The sequence below is a fragment of the Lactuca serriola genome, chromosome 8 (assembly GCF_051521515.1).
Source record: "Lactuca serriola cultivar US96UC23 chromosome 8, Lser_US96UC23_V15, whole genome shotgun sequence".
NCBI lineage: Eukaryota > Viridiplantae > Streptophyta > Magnoliopsida > Asterales > Asteraceae > Lactuca > Lactuca serriola.
In genome coordinates this window covers 285,712,638-285,719,546 of record NC_136415.1, presented here as the reverse complement: position 1 = coordinate 285,719,546, position 6,909 = coordinate 285,712,638, and positions in this window count along the sequence as shown.

Sequence of the window (6,909 nt, the reverse complement as noted above, 5' to 3'; positions counted from 1 at the left end):
CTTTGTTTTATAATTGCATGACCTTTTCTACAACTTGAATTATCTTCTTGTCTGAGACTTGGGCAACCATGGTGGATTCTTCAATGACTTTGGTATTTGCAGATGTGATCATTTCCACAGTTGCTCGATGAGTAGTCAGAAGATTTTCCCATTTAGTAGAAGAGAAGGCTTGAGAATGATCTAAGATTAAGTCAAGCTTTTCTGGTAACTGCTTGAACCGTCCCTTTGTCATAGGTGATGGGATTTGAGCAATACATCAATCCTATGGTGTACATGCAAACCCTAATAGCTTTTGGATCTAGTTTGTCTAATGAACATGCAATTGAATATCCAAAGCTATAAACCCTAGATCTATCATATAAGAACTGAAATAAGGGTTTAGTAATTACCTTTGATTGTTATATTGTAATAACAATCAATTCCTTGCTTTGATTTGCTTCAGAAAGCTTAGTGCCTCAAGTGTTGCACCTCTAATGGAGTCACAAACACCACTAAGCAACAAGATGAAGAAGAGAAGAGAGGAGGCTGCCAAAATCATCCAGAAACCCTAATCCAAGAGTTCACCACGTTTTTGGGGCATAGGGGCTTTTATATACATGTAGGCTATTAGGGTTTACAACTAGGAAACCCTAATATGGCTGCTTAAGCCCTAAGCAACCCATAGACTCCTTTAACATATCCCTTGGACGATTTCTAATGGGCTTCCCATAGAATTCATCCAACCTATATATTATTAGGTGAGCCATAGACAAATTGTAATTATCTTATAGTTACAACTCCAGTCCCCTAAGTTTAATTAATCTCTTTTAGCCACAAAATTAATTCTTAATTAATTCTTGACTAATATTAATTAAACAATATGATTTCACCTTTAATATATTATTCTCATAATATATTAATAAATCATAATTAAACCGTTCTCTCCATAATTCATCCTACATATTGCTATGGTGAAGGCAACCCAAAAGGACCATGCTCATAATCGGGTCAAGTACATACCAAAATAGTTATGGACTTAGACACTAATCCAACAGTCTCCCACTTGGATAAGTCTAATAACTATTTTCCGTATGACTTCAGAACCTGATTAGCAATCGTAGCTTTCAAAAGTCGTTGTTAACTCTGATCTTATCAGATAGCGTGTCGTTTAGATAAGGGATCATATATTCCTCCATTCTCAAGATATCGTATATACACAAGACATGAATTTCAATCATCCTCTCTATACTATTTCCTGACTTCCGATTTATGACGATTGACAAAAGACTACAATTGAACACATCAACTTAGTCTTGGCTTGGCCAAGCGCTTAGGTGTCATCACTAAATCATTGAGGGGCCAACATATATCGCTTTTATCCCACTTTGGGTAAAAGGAATGGATAAACTTCGACTCAAATGCTCGCTTGCATTCACTAATCGAATCACACACAACAATAAGTTTTATAACACCAAGTTACTGGTGCGTTTACTTATTATCAATGTGCAACCGACCAACAAATAACAACTCACACGTCTCGGTTTCAAGAATATACAATATTATCGTCTCACTAATCGCTCGTGATAAATCCATGAAGTGATCCAAGTGAGCGTGGGTTTAATCCAATACTCTAATCTTATCAAAGCACTCATGAACCCTGCAGCAAACTTGTGCTATGTCTAAAGACTTTAGACAATCTACAGATAGATTCATGAAAATCTTCTTTCATACCTACTTCCAACGTATGATCGACTGTGGAGATTCGAATAACCCAGTTATTCTGGAAGTCAAAACATGCAAACTGAAACACAACAATAATATTTAATCCTATATGGCCCCAAACTTGTGAGAGTAAATAATACACTTTTATTTAAGCACCATACTGATTACTCATTATTTATCGTTTACTGTTTCAGAAAATCAACTTATTACTCAAATTACAACAATAGTTGTCCCATGCACAAAGCATGCACACTATGTTTCCTATGGTCCTTACTTTGTGAAATAGATCAATTGAAAAACTTTTTCAATGATGCTTATTTCACAATTCCCAATCCTTATCATTAGTGTTAGAACACGAGGTTATTTTCACTACTAGAATATGCTAGATTCTAACATTTTATGCAACGATCCTTTCGCAAAGTCATAGCACAAAAGTCACCAAGACTTGGCCAATGAAATTACAAAGTACTCTATCAGAAATTGTTAAAAGACAATTCCATAGACGTGAAGTCTCACATTCAAAGTACAATATGGAAACATTTCTACATTTGCCATATGACAACTCATTCTTAATAGAATCTTATCTATTCATAATAATGTCAATATGGTCCATCCAATACCATACTTCCAACTACTCACAAGCGACCAATCCTCAGTGAACTTTGGATCATCCTTTGATAGTTGTTTAATTATTTTAGTCAAAACCGATTCTAGTTCTTTTTCCTTCTTAATGCGCTAGACATTTGGAAAATTTTAGAATGGTCAAATATTATAGCATTTGCAATAGATCCTATACCCGAAGCGTATGGGACACGATGCATAATGTCTTACATAAAGATATGATACTTTATCAATATTCTGCCATAATATTTTATGTGTCACATTCTCACAATTCGAACTAAGAAAAGGGATGCCGTAATCATAATCGAAATTTGAGAACACACTATGTATCCTTTGACTATATTTATTAAATTTTCTCAATCTAAGCTTTAGATTTTTGAACGAAGTATAATATTCTCTCCCTTAATTATAGCAAAAAAACTTTTCAACCCATGCAACTTTGCAAATTGAATCTTTTTTTTTCTATAATTAATATTGCTAACTTGCAATACTTGCATTAATAATCATACAAGCATAACACTTATGCTCCCACTATCATGATGATTATTATCATATAAGCATATCACTTATGCTCCCACTAGCTTTGACATATATTCAGAAAACATCTAAACTTTCAGAAAACAATGTTAATTGAATTCCTTAATTTCATATTTCTAAATACTTGATGCTTTGATAAGCCTTTATCTAAGCTTCTTAACCTCATAAACCTTTGCCTTTGAAAGCTCACATGTGTGTCTAGACAAATTCAGAACTTATGTTACTAAGTCCCAAATGTTCAGACTCATTGCCAAATCTCACAATTTGAACTATGGAAAGGGATGTCGTAACCATAATCAAATTTGAGAATATAATTTTCACAATTACCATCTTCTTAAAATCTCTCTTAGTGAAAGCATTTCCTCACAGTCATTTTCATGAAGGAGGGAATCTTATGACACTTAGATTTTATGGTGTATGAGTTCTTATCCATGTGAATTTGCCAAAACCAAAGTTTACGACAAATCCAAACTCATATGGACTGAATTTCTTAATCTTGATTTCTTGCCTTATGGTAACACGAGTGCCCACCATGTCTTCCCAGTAGTTTAGCAACTTATCCTTACATATCAATGTACTTTCCATCGATCAAGGTACTTTGTCTTTATGCATTCAAATGAGAACTCATAGAACTCACATACATAATTAACTCAATTGGAATGGCACATAAAACAAAATAATGTCAACACGATAGGTTGCAAACCTCAAGTCGTGTGCTAGTGGTGATCGATAAGGTTTATTCTTGATCTGTTCTTGAAACTTTTCCAAGATCATTAAAACTCCCACTGACTCCTTGACATATAAAGTTCTCTTGTCAAGAAACATTTCTTGACAAACAAATATTCAAGAGTTAGTGTAGTTACTATCAAGACAAAACACTTGACATAATAGGTCCTAGTTGGTCTTTGTCTTATCCAAGACAACACAACTTACCAATTTCAAATGTGCAAGAATAAGAAAACTTTTCCAAATTCCACATTTTTTGAGTGTTATAAACCTTCTTAAGACTTTGTGCAACGCCCGTGTTTCTGGGCTTGCCATTTTTAGAAATGTAATAGTCTAGGTTAACCTTTGTAACTAAATTTGAAATAATAAAAATGCATTATTTGTGAATTATGTGATTTATGTGTTTATTTTCTTGATTTTTATAATTTAATGAATTAAGAATAAAATAAGCGTCAAAATTAAAGTGTGAGATAAGCCCGATATCTTTGCATAAAGTTGTAGTGGTCGAAACAAGGATTCCGGAGATATAAGGAATGCCAAAATCCGAGTTATAACGAAGAAGTTATGACCTGTCAAAGTTTCGCGACAGAACCGGCACGACGCCGAGTGACGTAAAATATGAATTTAAGATAGAGCGATATTTAGCCTTAGCGATCTAAACGAAAGTCGTAGATTTCGTTAAACCGAGAGCGTGCATAAAAGGAACGCCCAAATCTGACTTCGTATGAGGAAGTTATGATTTTTCTAAGTTTCGAATTAGTAGTATGCAGCCCGAATACTCGATTTGAGATCGAGCGGTTTTTAGCCGAAACAATCTAAATGAGAATCGAAGATCTCGTTGTTAGTAGCGAAACGATGAAAAGATAGGCGAGAACGGACGTCGGACGAAGAAGTTATGATTTTATAACGAAGTTTTCCTGTCCGGGCCTTCTAAAAATAACTAATAAAAAATAAAGTCAAAGTTAGCCGACGGAGTCTAAACGAAAGTTGTAGAGCGTAGTCTCACCTACGCGTGGATATAAAGAACATCGAAAACGGAGCTCGTATGCGAAAGTTACGGAATTTAGAAGTTTGATGAGTCAAATTACCCCCAACGTAATTTGAGTACGCCCCGCGTACTCAGGCGGATGCAAGTTGCCTGACCAATACTCGAGTGCCACAGATCGACGCATGCAGTGATGTAAAAGTACGCCCTACGTAATTTGAGATTACGCCCCGCGTAATCCCATACCCTCAGCCTATAAGTAGAACTCGAAATCAGCCCTTTTCTCTTGTTCAAACTCTTCCCTCTCTCTAAGTTTTGCCTCGATTTGCGTGCCAATCATATCCCGAAGCCCCGGTATCATTCCCGAGCCCCGAAGTAAGATCCGAAGCCCCGAGGATCCCGAAGAGCGTTATTCCCGAGCCGAAGCTCTGCCCGCGAGGAGTTCGATTTTGGTGAAGATCTTCCAGATCTATCGACGTATACTACTTCTATAAGCCGTAGTGATGTCGGATCATCTTCTGATCATGTGAGTGTGTAGTTACCTTCTTCCAACACATTATTATAAAGTATTTTATATAAAATACGTGCTATGTGTATATATTTTGTTGTTATATGTGTGAATGTATATTCACTCTCTTCTATCTCATAGATATGAGTTATTCTCTATGAAATACGTGTTATGTGTGTGTGCCTCATCTGTTATGTGGAATATGTATTGATTAAAGCATGCTATACAGGTTTTAAACTATGTATAAAAATGTATATTTTTATCTACTAATATGTTGGGTAGAACATGGGTAGATAGTTGGTGTGTAATAAACAGATGAGAGGCCTCGATGTTGTTTTGATTTAGTCATCTAGCGGGGTTTAGATGACGACCACAGACTTTTCTAGACAGTCCTGTGGAACACTAGCAGGCTCGCCACCTGTAGGTGTTAATGAACTTGGGTGTTCATTCGCTGTACTCTATCCCCCCACGGTTGCCTTATTTGACATATATTGCCGGGAAACCCCCGAATGCATGTGTTGTCGCCCCGATGAAATATTCTTAGACTAGGTCCCTTGTGTTAGTTATTTTAGGGACATAAAGTGAGAATAATGGGAATGGGTAATTGGATTATCGTTGGTTGATGAAAAATTAATTTAATTATTTATTGTGGGTTGAAAACCCTATATGCTCACCAAGCTCCCAAGCCTGACCCACTCAGTTTCTTTGTATTACAGGAAGTGGCGCAAGGGCATGAGATGGATAATCATCAAGTTGTTTTGTTTACAAGTCTGTATATGTATATATTTGTTGAATGACTTGTAATGTTTATCGTTTATGCTTTATGGTCTGTATCGGAACATGACGTCCCGAGTTTTGGTTATATAATGAAAATACACTTCTTTATGAAATGCTTTGGTAAATATTATTTTATCATACTTTGTTTTTGGGAACAAATTCCGCATCTCTTTTAAAATCAAAAGGGTTTACTCTGAAAATGTTTAAAAAGCATAAATGAAACCGGTCTTTTCTGGCCGAGATTTTGGGGATGTCACAGTTGGTATCAGAGCATTAGTTTAAGCGAACTAGGAATTTGTAGGATTTCTAGACTTAAACTTAGAATGCTAAGTGAAATTTGGAGATGTGTGTCTGTGATATTTTAGACACGAGCACTAGTTTATTTTAGGAAAGTTGCCTAAAATGCTTTATGTGCTAAATGTTATATGTTGCCATATATGATATTATTTGTTCGGATCTATGGTCTGTTGCCGACCGGATCTAGAAACCTTTTGTGTGTAGGATTCTAAGCGTACGTCTACGATGTTAGAACTAGCATGTAAACGTTTCGGAGTGATAAGGATGATTTAAATATCTATCGTGATTGAGGATCTAATTTCACCTTATTCGGTGTATAGATCAAAAATGGTGAGAACAAGAAGTGGAGTTGGAAATGCTGATGAAAATAGGAATCAACCACCAGTGATTGAGCAAATACCTGTCGTAGCAGCAGCACCTGAGCCAATAACCATGGATGGTGTGCAAATGATGATTCAAACAATGTTGGATCGTCAGATGGATGAAACTAGGCGGTTGCTTCAACAGAATCGTGAAGAACTGTCAATTCGTGTGGAAGAGCCTGAATTAAATGAAGGGCACTCGGAAGGTGGAAACTTCAGTGGGTCTGTTGGTCAAGCCAACCCACCGATAGTGAGGCAAAACAACCATGATGGAAGGAATGATGGAATGGGATGCAAGTACAAGGACTTTCTAACTTGCAAACCATCGACCTTCAATGGAAAGGAGGATCCGATTGGAGTTATGGATTGGATCTCCGAAATGGAGTTAGCCTTCA